Source organism: Polyergus mexicanus, unplaced genomic scaffold (genome assembly GCF_030449975.1).
Source record: "Polyergus mexicanus isolate NDT 795.1 unplaced genomic scaffold, iyPolMexi1.0 SCAF_13, whole genome shotgun sequence".
In the NCBI taxonomy this organism is placed as follows: Eukaryota; Metazoa; Arthropoda; class Insecta; order Hymenoptera; family Formicidae; genus Polyergus; species Polyergus mexicanus.
Window position 1 is genome coordinate 130002 of NW_027223333.1, and position 18874 is coordinate 148875.

The 18874-nt window shown below is 33.4% G+C and overlaps 2 protein-coding genes across 2 annotated transcripts in view; one reads left to right on the forward strand and one right to left on the reverse strand.

Annotated features, from left to right (window-relative positions):
• Scp2 (Sarcoplasmic calcium-binding protein 2) overlaps nt 1-16485 on the reverse strand; it is a 31314-nt gene extending 14829 nt beyond the window's left edge. Inside the window, exon 1 of the mRNA XM_070305968.1 lies at nt 16287-16485. The gene's annotated coding sequence lies outside the window, so the exon portion shown is untranslated. The remainder of the gene's footprint in view (nt 1-16286) is intronic.
• LOC138938866 (uro-adherence factor A) overlaps nt 1-18874 on the forward strand; it is a 123957-nt gene that overhangs the window by 20182 nt on the left and 84901 nt on the right. The gene's annotated exons all lie outside the window — the stretch shown is intronic.

Below are 18874 nucleotides of genomic sequence, written 5' to 3' on the forward strand. Positions count from 1 at the left end.
AAAGCGGCATTTAATGCAGTAATTGTCATTATTCAAATACAATCAAGAATGATTTTGATACTCATCATGCTTGATTATCACGAATATGAAAAACTTATAATGTTGTTCGACGACTTTTTGTTCCACGTTTTTCAACATTACTGGCAGAGAATTTTTTGGTATATAAATTTCTGGAAACAAAGAGAGTGTCGTTTTGTAAAACGTACTTGAAAAATTAGGTCGAGTTTTACATTGACACTTGGCGAGCGTTAAATTTCACAAATTCTTGCAATAACGAAGGGTTATTTACGGAATAAAAAAAAAAAAATCCAACAAAGCTTCTGTTCGATTATAATACCGTGTTTTTAAAGATAATTATCGCGTTGTATTGATTAATCACAAATGGCACTATTTGCCGCGGTATCTAATTAAGAAAACGGAAAGAATAGAATATGTAAATTAAACATTGCTCTAGCTCGTGTCAATAAATGGGACGCATTTTTTTTTCTTTCTTCCTATTTAAACGCTCGGTTAGTTGACAAAAAAAATGGAGATTCTAATAAAAAGATAGTAAAAAATTTATGTCGATATCACATGATATAGTTTACATTATAATTTATGCGTCTCGATAGTATCGTAACTCTTGTAGAACAATTCGCAAATGGAGAATACGCAACAATCCCGATTAAACATGGCACAAAGGAGAACCCAGTTGTGAAACTTCTCTCTCCGTATTTCTAACTCCCGTAACTTTAGATTGAAACGCACTATTATCCAAAATATGAATCAACATACTACACATTTTTATCGCTAAATATTAATGTTGTTTCAATGCTTTTTCATTAAACATTAAGATTTTTATGAGAGACGGAAACATTTTTACAACACGTAATTCTTATTATAGGAGGTGCTTCAATGTCGTCAGATAATTTTTGAAACTTTACTTTCATATTACAAAGAAAAATGTTTGTTTTACGAGGATGAGCATGAATCCCAACTTTTTCATATTTCGTGGCAGATCCTCGCGATACTTCGACACGCGTGATAAAAGCAAATGGCTTAACTGCAGGAAAAACGTTATCAAACGTGATGCAGGTATATTAACTTTTTTAAAAGAATATAAAAGATCTCTTTTTTTCTCTCAAAGTGAAATGTTTTGTAATAATGTGAAATTAAGTAAAAATAAGGCGCGCAGATTAAAACGTCACAAGTTTAGATAGAAGAACCTTTGCGATAATAAGGACAATTGTACTCGCGACAGAAACATGAAACCCTTTCACCTTTGCCGTTATAACTTCCGGTCACTAGAGACCACAATGCTATGACGAGTTTAAAGTTTCAGGAACGCACATCACATGTAATAATAATATAAACCGTCATAACAATGCTACGTGAATAAAAATATATAACTCGTACAATTTAAATAAATCAATAAAAATTGTTTTTGTTTTACTCATATGGAATAAATAGAAAATTATTTGGCATGAATAAATATAGAAATGAGGAAACGATATTACAAATGTCACACAGATGCGCAAAATGCTGTTGCAATAAAGCTTCATGATCTTTTATAAAGCTCTCGAAAAGAATATTTTTTATTGAAAATTACTGATTGGATATTGAAGCCACAGAATAACGTTTTATATTATCTCTTCCATGACCTTTACATGAAAATTTAACATTTATATATTAGACATATTTTTATAAAATGAAAAATAAATGTCTCTTATTATATAATATAAAATTTATAAAAATATATTCAGAAAAGGAAAATGCGTGCAACTTTTTTTACGCAAATATATATATTATGTACAATAAAAATAACGCCATACGATACGGATATCCTCGTAAATTCTCATATCAATAACAATAGAAAAACTCATTCTCGCAAAAGTCTTCGCGTTTTTCATTTCGTGGAAAAATATTAGATCTATTATAGTTTCGTTGCGATGCTAATCGGTCTTAAATGGAGCAGCTGTACGCATCGAGCGGCGACGAATCATCTTTGAGTCGTACAAATAAAACCGGAAGTTTCATTTAAATCGACCTTCAACTGGGTTTGCGACTGTTGCGAATGAAATGCACGTGCACGTACATTCATAGTAAGTAGCTTACTAAATTACACGCATCATAAATCGTTATCCATCTTTATGGCACCTTCGTTCCATTACGAGAATTTACAAAGTGAAAATGAAGTTGCTACGTATTTTTTTTAATTCAATTAATTTATTTTTAGTTTCTATATCTTTATATATTCATTTTCTTCTTCAATTCTCAAAGAGATCTCGATGATCATTGACTTAGCTAATTTGTCACTAATCGAATAATTTCATTTTTGATTTCTTAAATAATATTTCATTTTCTTATTCTTATTCTCTTTTTATCCAATTATCGCACCCCGTCGAATAAAAATGAAAATAAAAGATTGAAGTATACAGAAACGAAAGTACATTGAATTTAACGTACTCGAATATAAAAACTTTTACAGAAAAATGGAAATTGATTTCGTACGCAAAACAAAGAATTAACTTAGAGTTAACTTAAAAGAGAAATCGAAAATTGTTTTAACTCCGGTATTCGCATTCCCATCAATTTTCCGTCAAGTATTGTGATTGAATGAAATCACGAATATCACTGAATTAATCAACTCACTTTGACAATCCGTTCAAAGAAGTCAGGAGAAAATTGAGGAATCTCGTGCATATCTCATCTGATCATGAGAACTCTATTCAATCTTCGTTCTTAGAGCTTTTAAAGAATCAGGCTAATAATGCGTATCGGTAAGACTGCATACATCCTTGCCGCATTGATATCATGATATCATAAAATATGTAGGACGTTCTTGCGACGAATAAAGTTCACGCGACGAATAGCGATACGATAGGGTGGGATTTTAAATTGAGAATTTTACTCGTGTTTCCCCTGCGGTAAGAAAGAAATTAACTCCCCTTTAAACTGTCGGAGAGAGAAGATATCGCGTACGAAGTCGAGTGTCGATTGCATCTTATTTAATTATTTCGCCCGATTGCTTCGTCTCGCTTAAGGAAACACTCGATACACTTTCAATCTACTACCAGTAATCTAACTTCTCCGGGAAAGTTTGAAGAAACCGACAATGAAAAATTCGCATTTTGACATTTAATCAGAATAATCTCTCATATTTTTGTATAGATTTGCACAAAATCTTTTCCAACGAAACGTTTTAATTTGTACGCTCAATTTATTCCGGTTTTTAATTAAAATTACATGTGTGGTTTATACGTGCGTATAGTAGGAGTCGCGTTAACCGACGTCAATTTGAACAAGAGCTGACGCTTGTCCGTGGTATTTTTTAATTTGACTCGGCTGAAATTCCCATGATGGGGCAGCTTATTTTAGTACTTGTATCGACGATGCGAGAAAACTTTCGAATCATTTGCTCGCGTCGTGCATGCTGGCTTAACTGCGCGTTTCAAAATGAGACAACAGAGTCAATAAAAATGCGCTCCGGCAAACTGCATATCTTTAATTTAATGTACCTGATTAAACAAACTCAGCGGAATAAAGGGCATTCAGTGAACGGATAACGATCGCGTATAATCGACGCCTGTCGCGACCGATATTAATCCCTCGCAGTTTATTCAGCAGGTACGTTGAAAAATATATAATATTTCCCTCTGCGCGATGCAAATAAAATACACGGAAACATGTCCGCTGCTCGAGGCATCAGATATCGAATCGATGACAATTGCAATCTATATCTATCATTAAAATTATATAATATATATATATATATATCATTAATTTATATGCTTATACCCGACTCATTTCTATATATGTATATATGTATATGTAGAGATATACATAGTAGCAATTGTGTTATCGAATATTTGTCTTCGTGAATAAAATTATTTTATATTGAGAGAATTATATGAAATTATATTGAATTCTAAAACTACGCATAATGATGCGAACCATCAGCCATTTTATTCATATTTATTCACGCTATTTTCATCAACGTACGACTATCTACGGAAAGACAGAAAATCAGTACTTTAGATTTTGATATAAATTACTAATTGTAAATCAATTAACCATCTTCCTTACTGCGTTATTCTACTTATACTAATTTCTCAGTGAAACTGTTTACTTTGCTTATTAATCAAGTAATTATGACAAGCGTATTATGTTGGTCTTCCGCGTGTCAGTGGGTAGTACAATACATTCGCACGCCCAAATTCTGTTGTTTAACGTAAACTATATTGACAAGCCGACTACTGCAAACTGTTTCTGATAATAATTTAATTGAAACTACAACTATAATAACGTTGTATCATCTTGCAAATTTGCGAGAGAAATTGAAAGAAATCCTGTAATAAGAGAAAAATGCAGATATCATTATTTGATATATAATAATAAACAATATTTTACTCGAAAATACAATACATAAATTTCGAGATGAAAAAACGATGAAAAAACTTTACCATAACTAAGATAATCAAATTTAAAAATTGTCTATACGTAATAATAATTAAAAAGATTCTCCAAATCGTTTTAAATTTATACTTTTCAAAATGAAATATATATGCATAATTGCGGAAAGATTATTAATCAGTCACGCAATCTTCATATTTAACAAGCTCAGAGCTTGAGCCGATGTGGAAATGAGCTTTTCGATTTCTTATAACGCGACAAGACGGGAAATGCTGCGTGTGAAATTTTGTTCGCTGAATTCTCTACCAAATATCTAATCGCAAATGGCAATCCGCGAGAGAACATTTCTCGTATCGCCGTCGACGGCGAAACGCAAGTTCGCAACGAGAGAGCTGAAGCGGGATTACTCTCATATCGGAATTTGCCTACGGCGCAGAGACGTCACTTTGCGTTCGAAATTAATTATTCGCTTCTCGTGCGTGGATCCGTCGATGATAACCTTCTCTCCTCGTGCGCGAATTCCGACGAGGATTTCTCATTGCGATTGAAACTGTCCCGTGACCAGGACGATACCCGAGAAATGTTGTCGAGGTATCGTCGCGGCAGGCCAGGTCCCTGGCTCTCTTAATGATCGATCGAGGCATCGTCGTCGACGCGACCCGCGCGACCATTAAATTAGCCGCCTTCTCAAAGTCTAACCGCCTCCTGTCCTTAACACTCGCTTTGAAGCGTGTTCTTCGTTACATATCGGGACGCGCGACTTTGACATTTTGCCGCATCCTACGGCAGGAGCAAGTAACAGGGAACGCTCGAGACATACGCGAATTCGAGAAGACGGAATGAGTATGTACCAAACCGGGTCGGTTAGCGCATGTCTAAAGGGTTTGAGCCTAATTGCTTTCGTAGTACTCTAGTACGAGATTTGTCGATCGCGTGTATTTGCCGGTAATATTCGATTAGGATCAGCTTTAACGCGGACAGCTCGTTCCTACGTTTCGAATACGAAGAGCGTCGAATAGGTTGCATGATTCGAATGGACAGTCTCGATGACCCATGGCACGACTGCTCGATTAGGCCTAATCTAATATCAGTCTTAGGCCGACTCAAACACGTGCGGCTTATTATCAATTCAATGTTCGTGATCGTCTGACGCAAGGCTTAAATAGATTGGATTAGAGAACCGTACGTGATATAACGACCATAAAAAATAATCTCATATTGCAACTCTGACATTACTGCAACACGTCGGCTTACTACAGGATATCGTTGAGCTTATAATAAATATATATATATATATATATACATATTTCATGGCGATAATATAAAGTGTAAAGTCATATCCCGAAACGAAATTATTTCTTCGAAAGAATTTATTTCTTTGGGTAAATTTCTTTCTTTGTTTATTCATATATTTCACGAATATTTTATACGAGAGTGCTATCTCTTTAGAAAGTAATCTAAAATAAATTAAAGATTCTTATAAAATGTGAAGAGTGACCGCTCCATTAAAAATGAAATCTATCGAGATCATTAAAGTTTTCATGCGAGCGACTTTTCCCTTGTAAAAGTTCTGCGGAAATTCTATCAGAGTTTTTCCATCGTTTTCGGTTTTACGATAAATTATATATAAGCTTGAGAGAGAGAGAGAGAGAGAGAGAGAAGAAAAGAGCTTCTCTATCGATATCGACACATTTCTCTTTCGACAATCTTTTCAACGGCTGTAAGACAAAAGTAACAAACTTCCTTCCATTTCATCCGTAATTGTCTATCTTTTACGTTGCGATTCGTGCATTGAATTCGCGACAGTAGTGTATTTTGTAAATTTCATAATTATCGATAATTACAGAACATCGGCCATGAACCGATTTCTGTATTTAATCGAACTAGTGGGAGTTTAATACGGCTAAACTTTCATATCCCCGCGTTGCGCGCGCCCGCCTCGGAAATCGCATAATTAAGGAGGTCGGTTTCCGCATTCCCATCAATCAATTAATTAAGTACGGTTTTCGACTGCTCTCCGCTACCAAACGAGAAATTCGTTTCAAATCGTCGTACGCGATCTCAAAGAAAACACGTATTGTATATATGATAACGTTAAAGATTTTTCGTACGCCCACGTAGTTTCGCAAGTGTATTCTGTGTTTGATGGCGCCGTAAAAGATATCGCGTACAACTTTGTTAGTAGCAACAAACACGAAAACGTAATTGAGGAAAATTTCGAGTTTGACGAGAAAGATAAATAATATTCGCTGCGCGGTCGCTTTCTCGATACTCGATTAAAATCTTTGAATCCGATTTGTATATGTGTAAAACAAGTAAGAGGGAAATTCGTCCTGTGATAATACACGATCGCGAGTCGATACTTGTGAATACTGTAGTTTCGGAAATTATGCAGTCCATTAGAATAACAATGCGGGACGAGACTTAATTGAACTGTATAAAATTTGTTTGATCCTTCCTGTGAGAAAATATCTCGCGACGAAGAAATCTTGTGTTCGTCGACAACAAATGCATTGCGAACTAAACCGTCGCGACGCGTATAGTAAAGTTTACAAAGTACTCTGCTTCAGTTCTTAACAGTCTCTTCGAGCTTAAGACCATTGAGAGTGTTGGTTGCAATTCTCTTTGCAGTGCTAATTAACGCGTATCGACGTAAATTACATTCCATCGAAATATTTCTCTTCGTCAGTTAATGCAGGCGAGATGCGTTTGCGATGGTCTTAAATAAATAATGGCATCGAGCGTATGTATGCGAGTACGCCGTACGGGACAATGTTTAATGGACTAATCTCTAAATTTATTAATCATCGATCATCATTCTCGTCACGCGCAGCCAACCGATATCGCATTCATTCGAAGCCTCGAAACACACATTCAACCATTGATTTCCCATGCCTGAATTCAATCAACCACGCGTTCTTACTTGCATTTACTTTGTCGACGTTGGGTATACATATGGCAGATAAAGTGACGCAACCGAACACATGCTGTCAATCGATAAATTTATCTTATCGCTTTGAACGGTGTATGCGAACAAGTTATGAATAGATCCTACGAGTTAATCAAATTTTTTTTAATAATAGATAAGAATCGCAAGAAAGAAGGAGAGAGAAGAGGGAAAGAGTTAACGACGTGCGATTGTATTAGAATTCTATTTTGCACAATTTCGATTTTTTTTCTCTTTATATAAGAAAATCTATAATTAAAATTTTAAATAAAGAAATTTTAATTAAAAATTAAAGAATGTTTTTCTACAACACGTTACAAGATGCAAGCCATATTAAAATGTTCGAGTGGTGAATTACGCGTATGATTAAAATAATCACTCATTTGTGCGAGCACGCTATTATAACATAATTAGAATATTTCTGTTTTAAAATGCAAAAGATAATCTTGTTTTTGAAAAAAGCGAGTGTGGAACAAAATTGCTAATTTGCGGCACTTAATTTCAACGTACGGGCGTTGTAATGAAATCTTTTTCTTCGCTCGACTCACTTGCTCTCGCCAAAAGTGAATTTTAATTCGGCAATTTATGAGATAGGAGCGTCGATGTTTGTTGCAGTTTATATCACTTATCAAATTGAATTTTCGCGTGCCACTTATCGAAAATATACAAAATAGCATTTGACGAATATTATTTGACAATGAATTATACGCAGCTCGCAAAACGAAAGATAAAGAGCATAGCATAAAACGCTGTCACAATGTCGTCAAATGTATTTTTTTTTCTAACGTTATAAAATAACTTGCATCGTGAAAAAAATGCTTCCGCTGCTTTCCGCGCAGCAAAATAACGCTCGGCTTGACCCTCTACTTAATTATAGATGTAAAGAAAGGTGTTGTTAAAAGTTGCGCGGCGAGAGAGCACACACAAAGGAAAAAATGTGACGCACGTGGCAAATCAAAAGTGCTCTGTCTCTGTCTCTCTCTCGAACACACAATACATACATATATACAATAATATACATATAATTTTCGCAGGAAACGCATCAAAGATCTGCATACCGTTGCCGACGGTCTTCACGGTCCGCGAATTCTAAAATAAAGTCGCTCCTCTTTCTGCTATTAAATCCGGATTAATTCTGGCGGATTATCAGAATCCATTTTTAATAGATATTTACCGGGTCTTAACATTGTATCTCGCGTAGAAAAAAGATAATTTTCTATCTATTTTTTATTATCTGCTCCGCCTGTATCGATATAAAATTTGACGATTACCGATGTCTCCTTAATTTTACAATCGCTTTTGCTATTAAAACAACCATTGCGATCCACAAATCGCTAATTTCCGCGTGTTTGTTTGAGTCAATTCCCGAGGTTTTCCTATACGAGCGGCATTTCGGATCGCACTTACGGCACCATTTAATGGCACTCGTAGATAGCCGAATGCATATTGTGTGCAGCTCGCATTTATAGAAGCGCGCGTTAAATTACTGCGACGATGAGAGAGCCTGTGCTTCGAAACTTTACAGATTAAATTGCGATAATATCATTTTGTATTTATCTGCTGCTCGTCGAGAGAGAAAGATTGAACGCCGTCGCGTTAACGATCGGATTATATTCTTTTCGACTCTCGCACGCGGAATGCAAAAGCGCGAGGAATGCAACGAAATGTATTAGCGTTTCTCTCGTGATTTCAATTTTGTTCGGATTCGAAATATGAATCTATATACTGCCGAAATGTACGCTGTTTCATAATAATTTGTATTGTTTTAACCTTCTTTTATTAAAACTTCTCAAAAAAGATTAATCAATCCGTTCTAAGAGTTTTTATAGATAATGAAAAACCATATATATACAATTTTGTTCATTAATTCCGAAAGAAGAAGAAAAAAGAGTACTTGGTTTAGATTATCGATTTTTCTCAGATAATTAAAGAGGAGCGATATATATATACAATATTATTAATATTAAATATTGCCAGCAAACAGGGAAGAAAGATTTATGATCGAAATTTTTCTTACAGATATCTCTTAAATAATATAATAACAAAATTAATATCACTCACTCGCAATTTTAATAAAAGTATACAATATAATAATTTTTGTCTTTTTTTTACAAACGAATATAAAATATCGAATTGCTTATTAATTCTGTTGCGAATTAACAATGGTACGAATAAATCTGCATTTTTTTTAAATAAACGTAATGGGTTTATTCTGCGATTTCAATAACACTTTAAAATCGCGCATCTCGATTCAATTCTGTCCACGCAAAAATATACAAATTCTTTCATATCAATAAATAATATTGTTACAGCGCTTGTCCGACCATCCTATCGCATACAGCGTCATATCACAAATGAAGTTGCCAAGCGTAACTTTTATTTTAGCGCATAGTGCATATATAATTAACTTATCAATCAAACTTTTTATCGCTACATTTTTTTATGCGATTGATTATACAGATATGACAAACAAAAAACCGAAATTAAGATACCAAGAGTATTCTTACGCGTACTCTTACCATCCTATCGACGAATTGTGTTTGTGCAAATAATTGACTCTGATTGGCACGCAGCGTCAATATATGCGCACAGATTGATATATTTACGAAAGATTTAAGATGCATTAATGCACTTCATGCACTTGATATTTTGGTTTTTTATTTTCGATAGAGTGTATATTATTGTTGAAAGAATTAATGTGATTAATAATTTGTATCGATGGTATAGAAAATCGTACTACATCGAAATAAATTTCTTGAATCAGTAAACATCAGCTCTCTTTAATTTTCATCGTTTTGCTCTTAAAATACAATGTTCCATTATTAGCAACGAAAACGAGATTAAAATTGCACAAAGTTTCGATTATTAACGGCTCTATAATTGGCGAAGTCGTTTAAAGAATTGATTTATGTCTGGTATGGCTAACACATTAAATGGATTATAATTTAAATGACTTTCTCCATTTTTGTTTTTATTAATTTTTAAAATATTTGCCAATTAAATAAGATAATTGCGAATTTATCAAAGAAATTTATATTATTAAGCTTTAGAGACGATCTATAATTTAAAATTCGAGGTCGATCCCTATCTATTTACGCGCGTGAAAATGTTTTATGTTTTGAATTATATCTAACTTTTTTAGAAAACAAAGGATATTATTTCTATGTTTATATATATCCTGCTCATAAAAATATAAATGGATATATTTCTCATGTGCTCGTGTACTGGATAGTGTTTGCGTATACAATATTGAAGCCTAACATTCACCTGAACAACAATTTCTAAAGTTACATGGTGCTGGCACCATGGCCTGCGATAGTAAAGGATCAAGGAATTTATAGTTGCGAGACTGATACGATGTATTCGAAACTCTTCTTAGCCGAACAGTTTATCAGCACGTGCATGCGACGCGAAACAAACCAGCGCCACGATAAATAGTGTTTTTCTTTTTTATTTTTTTAGTCCGGTTAATGCTATAAAGATCGTTAAAGCGACACGCCGTTCCATTCTGCCATTCAACGTGATGTAGAACTCAACACGGTAGCGTATAGTAGACTTTTGAAAGAAATGACAGGAATAAAAAAAATTACTGCTCTAGGATTTGCATTTTGCAAAAAATTTTGCACGTTCGTTATACTCGAACGAACTGCCAATTTTCCAGGTCGCTACGTTCCTATACATTGTATTCTATACAACGAAATATTCCGAGAAGTTTTTAGCATACATATATATATATATATATATATATATATATTGTCCTTTTTCTGTAATGCATTTTGTACGGTATGAGTGAGTCTTTACTGAGTATTTATGAAATGTATTGAAAATTGCATTATGGAGCTCTTTATATTATTATTAAGGCGTATAATTAATGATTACAGAAATAATAACGGAAAGAGATGTATGCATAAATTAATAATATAAGAGAAATGTGTTATTGATTTTTCTTTTATGCCCTTTCCGATTGTTTATAGCAGATTGCGATCAACCATAATTTATGTTACCATGAAATTATTATTGTTTACGTAAATTTGATGGCAAACGAATGGAAAATTATATTACAAGCTCGATTACACAGGGAATCAAGGTAACAGAGCTTGTAAATAGCTTGTTATAGTATATATCAGGTTTTCACAGTTTCAGTTTACAATCGTTGCAAATCTATATATATATATATATATGTATGTACTATTTTGGTCTTTTTACGTGATTATTCTCGAAAGCTATTATTATTACAGCTATAATGTTTCAATAATAATAAATAAAAAAAAAATTCTCGAGAGCAACTATTATTAAAAAGTTTTCTTTTCGATAATTACTGGTTTTACGGAGATTATCGCATAGAAAATGTAAAATGATATACCCTCTGTATTCAATCAAGCGAATTTCACACTATTCTTTTTCGTGATAATAATCGTTGTTATATTCTCGGGATTTGAAATCTCACGGAATCGATAATACAGATAATAATTAGTAAGAAGAATTTTTTTTTTTTTTTTTGCCCGGGGAAATGTATCGATTTGATCGAATGGAACATTTGTTGGTGGTTGCATTTATGGATATTCGATGAATAGTGTCTCTTATCTTAACGATTTTTCAAAGTTCACTGGTTTTCTCCGAAGAAATTATTCCCGGGATAGTGATTTAGTGAGGATAAGACATAAGGGGGAAAGTTGAATGTATATTTTTGGCAAAGGATGAGATTTACCATATTAGATAGCGACCCATCTCTCATCGACGACGCAAAGTATTGTAGACTTTTATAAGATGCGTTATCATGTACTAGCATGTTTTTTTCTTTGTTAATAATTATCCCTATGAAACATCGCGAAAAACAGATAAAAGAAAAAAAAAATAATAATATAAAAAGAAATACGCATTGACTTAAAAAGTAAATTTTACGATATTAAATTTAATTCCCAGCAAAGAAAGGAGCTTAGACTGCGATGAAGGAATTATGCGGAGATCTGTGATTACGGAATAGGAAATTATTCCCATGACACCAAAGCTCCGCGTAGTCAAAGTAGTAGAAAGTGTCATAAATTTTGGGGAACGATCACACACAGAAGGAGAGCGCTTCTCTAACGTGAGAAAAAGAAAAGTCGCGCGCTCGTAGAAACGGCTCCAAGAAAAAAAAATTTCCGTTTCTTTCCCGTTAAAATGTTGTCTTAGTATTCCGTCAGGGATGCGCGATCTTTGTTCGCGGAGATCATATAACGGGATGATTCGTGCCACGCTATTAAACGCATTAACGTGACTCTGAAAACATTACTGGCGCGCGATAATAATGTTGTAATAAAGGGTCGCCGAGCGCGAAACTTCTCGGCGAGAGGATAATTAAATTAATTTCTCGATGCTGATTGTGTAACGTGATTCACGAACCGGGTCAAAGGAGGAAAAACTCTATTTATCTTCTACCGTTGACACAATGGTTAGTAGTAGTTAAGCTATCGTTATTCTTTACAGCCGCCAACAAACGATTCGTGAAATCATCATCCTGTATTAATCACATATCCATTGAATAATATACGAGCTTTAATACAATAATTTTATTTATTGACATCATAATTTTATTTATTGACGAGACTCCAGTTAACTATTCCAACCTTTTATGTCAAATAGATGCTTGCAAAATTATTTTTATTTGTTTATCTTTTAATGACGAGAGATAGAATATTTTCCGATTTAATAACAACGAATGACGCAAATTCTACCGCATACACGGATTACTAGTGCTTGCACATCGCGACTTAATAGACAAAATCATTTAAAAGCTACCCGCAATGCTGGTAGTGGCGACCAATGAACGTTCAACGGAGCGAAAACGAAAATGAATTACTCAGTAATTTCATTAGAACCCACGAAATTCCGCGAAGAATAACGCGTAGCCCAATCGCGTTAATCGCATTAACGCTGAATAATGAAGCTTACATACGGGTGATAGATAACCATTTGAATCGTCAGCACTGAACACTTTTTCGCATGACACAATGATCTTTACAACACGAAACATTTATCGCTTTGTAATTGAGAATATAAGTCGGATATTATATCGTGTTTAAAGGGATACGTGAAACGAAAGTTGCACGTTTGCACACGATAAACGATATTAAATTCCCGTAGCCAGTTAATGTATATTTTTATGAAAATAACGGGCCATTTTTATATAGACGAGAGACGATGAAACGGTAATAATATTTAACGATCGACTAGGATATCTTTACGTGACGATATATGCTTGATCGATTACGATTATATATTCATGAGGATATTATGATTTTTTTGTTTGCATCGTCAACTCCTCAAATATATAATAATGTAAATGCAATCAATTGCAATTGCGCTTCATTTTTGAGAATTTTTACTTTTCAATTCAGAGATATCACTGGCGTTTATATTTATAGAGGAAGAAAAGATTTTTTTTTTAATAAATTATTACGAAAGTTAATTAACGACAAAGAACGTGTTGCCGGATTAAACAGTTATAACGGTACTTGATACGTCAAATCAGAATTTATTTTACGGTAAGGATACGAAACATCGTCTCATAACACTTTAAGAAACTTTTATAACAACCAGACGGGATTTTCTGACGAGAAGTACAATATAATAACTTTTATCGCACGAGAATGAAGAATCGCATTCAGAGACGTCATATAATCGATCGTGATCTTAACACTTTATACATCTATAAATCGTCTTGCTGTCGCGTCTTTAATTAAATATGCTTGTACATGTTAATCGCCCGTATTATTTTATACAACTAAAATTGGCGATAAACACGTCTCGGTTTTATCACTTGCCATTAGGAATTAATAGACGTGTCGCGAGACTTATTAATGGCGCTATTAATTTGTGCAATTAATAATCGCATTCAAGCCCGCAAATTTCAATGCCGCACGCATCGTTGCTCGCCTCTCATCTATAGTTAGCGATGTATAAAATATCACAGCACCCTATCGATCAAATGGTGATTTTGCGGTGAACGCACACGTGCGTATAGTAATCGTACTCCATAAAAAATGAAATGTCTTCTTTCATCGACATACATTATTATAGAGAGTGCTATATAGCAGGGAACATAGAGAGAAAGAGAGAAAGAATGCAAGGGGAGAAGGGAAATCGAAGATAATACGATGATTTACTCTGCGAACTGATCTAACAATAAGATATTGCGAGCAAAGAAAGTGGTGGAAATGCTTTAGCAAAAATATGAAAAATTTATATACTTTTTTTTTTCATGGATTACCAAAAAGTCAATTATAAATAAATTGCATATTTTTGTAAAGAATTTCGATAATTTCAGTAAGAGAGCTTTTTTTTTAAACTGGCATAATCTGAATAATAATTCTGTTTTATAACGCGCTACAACTTTAGGCGATAAGCTTTAGCGGTAAATAATATAAGGATTTCCGTATCAGCCTTTTATACGCGTTTATTTTTTCGTTTTTATCACACTTATTATAAACCGTAAAAAATATGGCAAGAAATGAGACGGTGACGCAAAATAAATCCGCGAAAACCACGCATTTAGCGTAATTGAAGCTTCAAATAACACTAGTGCACCTTTGTGGTCTTTCTCTCTCTGGTCTAGTAACCGCTTCGAGTTGTCACACAGAGGTATCAAACTTCGCTAAAGTATTTGGATTCTCGTCACTCGATCCGCATCAAAAGGTAAAGCGTCACGTTAAAATCAAATGTCGAATTGACAACATAATTTATAAACGTTATCGATAAAAATAGTTCTGTATACTACGTATAATCTTCTATTCATTTTTATATTTTTTAATTACACAACGCGCACATGTAATGATTTAGTCATTGCAGCAAAATATTCCAAGTTCGTATTACGATCTCGTTTTCATATACTATATTGAAATATCAAATAACAAATTGCATATGAATGTACGTAAAGCAGAGCACAAATTTTTATTTATTTATTTTTTTTTTTTTTCCGATTTATTGGCGATCTTTTTGTTTGCTTTTTTCAAATTTTGCCTTTGTTTGTTTTAATCATGAACAGCTAGATATAAAACTAAACTGCCATTAATTAATTAAAAAAAGATTGTATGTATGTGCTAGTGAAAAAAAATTACAAAAAATCTGCATACGGATATTGTAAATTATAATACAATATTTAGGGCACCACAACAATATAATCATCTTTTGCGTTCATAACATTTTCTAATAATCAAAAAATTTATATATTGTATTATATATTTATATATTATATTATATATTATATATTTAATTAATATAAAGTCTAATATTAATCACAGAAGATAATTTTCCGTTAAATTATGATGGAGTATTTTATTAAATCCACAATTAAATCACTACCGATATATACCGATGTAAATCTGCTTAACCCGATATATCGAATGAATTCGATATATTTTCGTTTACATTAACGGACAATTAACGACAATTGCACTAAACCTCAATGAATCTCGAGCCGCATTCGATCTGCATTAACCTTTTACAACTCGGCTGTCAAGCGTTTCGGTAGACACGTCATGTCACACGTTTTATTGCAACTTCTCGTTACAATAATTATTTTGCGTAATAAATCTGACCATTTAATAAAATATCACTCGCAGAACAAATATTTTTAATTCATTAACTCATTACAATTTAATTTATAAATTAATGTTTTTCTTTTTATTCAAAATATTGATATAATATTAAAATAAATTTTATCCTTGTCTACTGTTAATATAGAACGCGAGCGAAATTTTTTTTCGCTTAAATAAGATGACGATAACATGATAATACTAGCTATAATCAAAATGAAGTAGTTTCACTTGAAGTTTTAATAAAAAGTTTCTTAACACACAATCTCGTGAAGTTTCATCTGAGAATACACAAGAGCAAGAGAGAGAGAGAGAGAGAGAGAGAGAGAGAGAGAGAAAGTAAAAAAAATGCTAAAACTCAAATTACGACTCACCTGCGGGAGTTGTACGCTGTCCTGTAAGAGAAGAGTCCAACTTGTCGAAAAGTTCCGCCGGAAAAACGCGGAGAAAACGACGCACGAATGCAACCGATGACGTACAGTTACAAACGCAGCGGGAAAAGTTTCGGCGAGAGAGAAAGTGGGGGGATGTCGGGACCGATCGTACGATCTGTATGACGGACAGATGAAGCACAAAGTGCGCACCGCGAGCCCGAGCTTCTCCTCTTTATACCCTCGAACTTGCACCTGTGCTTGCGCAGATCGGCCCCTTAAAGCTCCGTTCGCTCATTTCCTTCATCGGCCGGTCTCGCAGAACCAGGCTCCACGTGCACCAATGATGTATCCATCCTCCTGATTGCGTAGCATTTGTGAAATGATTGAGATCGCACGTGTATATATTAACGACGTATTTTAATGCTCCTCCGGGCAACGTGAATTTGTCGGAGTTCTCGCATAAAATTGAATTTGAAAGAGTAACAAAGTTTTTTTAATATTTCCTATTCTATGCGGGCCTCGAATCAATAATGCGGTGTGTCGATAAATAATTGTATTACAGCGGTAAAAAGTAGAGTGCATTAAAGTGATGTACTTTTTACTTGACATTACTACTAAAAGTATATATATATATATATATATATATATATATATATATATATTATATGAATCAAATAATTTATAATGATGTCGGAAAATATAAGTTAATAGTGGCGAGAATATTGGTTAAAATTTAAAATTTAGTTTGGCGAAAATCATCCGCATAGATAAAACAATAATTGCAATAGCAATCTTTTACATATATAATCAAGACGAGATTTACTAGATTTAAATGAAGAAAGTAAGCTGAAAACAATACCTTTTATTCAAAATTTTAATTAAAGCGCGTAATAGAAGAATATCGTTGAAATCATAATAGAGGGTAAATATAGAATTTTCAATTAAAAATTCGTATTGTCATTTTATATTGAAATTAATATCATGCGTACCAGCTCTATGTATGATATTAAAATATGACTCATGTTTCTCAAAAAGATATTTGTGACCGCGAATTGATAAAATACAAATGCAAGGTGACACGAGACAAAATCTAAGCCAAGTCAAGATCTCGAGTTTTTAGAAAATCGCCGATATGGTTGCTGATTCAGCGTATTTGGAGCAACCGAATGTAAAGAAATCACGACCGTATCAAGTACTTGTACTTGTAAGCTTTTCTCAACGTGTGACTCTCGTCGATTTATCACTTCTTCTTTAAACGCTGATACTAGCTCTTCAGATCCACTTGGGTTAAAGTTTTTCATAATATCAGATGAAACCATGTACATATCACCATTTAAACAATACGGAATACAGTCGAATATTTTGTTGAGATAACAAATGTACTGTACTATTAGCTTAATTTACTTTGCAAGAAATAGTTGCATAATATTGATAATTTTTTCAAATAATCTTGACTTTTTAAGAGGAAGAGACATCCTCGGAGAGTATCATGCTTTTAATAAAAGATGTGGAATAGAGTGTGTATATTTCTTGCTTCGTCACGTATTATGAACGATAATCATCTTGAAACGGGTTTACGAGATGAGGTGAATAGGAAGTGCCTGCCTAGAGATTTATCTAGCTTTGTGATATCGCCTCTGACAGCAAAATTGCTTGAACCACAACCTTCCTTCATAATGTCACGCTTCGTGTAGCCTCTGCGACTATTGATGGCACTACTAGTTCTTACTAAAGCTTACGCTATATTTCGGTCCTAATCGTTATTTGCTTCTTACGGATAACTATTGTTTTTATCTTGTGATCAAGTGTTTTATATATATATATTTCTTAGTAAGTTCGTTTGAGATGTATAAAATTGTGAACACAATTTTAAAATTATTACATTTGTATGCAATATCTTTATTTTCGTATCTTTCTTTAGCATGAGCTTTGAAGTGGAAAGTTATACCTTTTTTTTTTTTCATTTTCAGTTTTTGCAACGTTATACGCAACCTGATAGTTACGAATAAATAATTTGAAGTTAAATAAATATTCAAGTGAGTCGAATATTATTATAAACTAATATTTTTGTGAGAATCAATTTGCATGGGAAAATTTAAAAAAAAAAACCGGGTAGCATATAATTTTATCACAACACGGTAACAATGATTTGCCGTCATCGATCTCGGTTGAATAAATTTCACCATCCCATGGTAATAGAATTTACATCGTCAGGAAACTAAAACTCAAAATCTGCCGGTGACTGTATTAACGTTATTATTCGCTTACAGTTATCACAGGAGCTTACGATTGTAAAAGTTTCGATACGATTCTAAAGAGGGCTTGGTCTTTTATTATGTTGTGATAACATACTGAATCTAAACTACGGGAGAATGATCATTTTTAAACGCTTTATTAGGTACATCGCACGCAATATACAAAGTCATATATTCAATATTTTTTTAATATTATTGGTGTTAATATAATATTATTGGTTATAAATTAATACTTTCTAATGTGTTATATATAATATTATATATCATAATATATTTTTAAAATATAGATATTAAAAATATTTTTTATTTTAGAAAATATATTAATATACATTA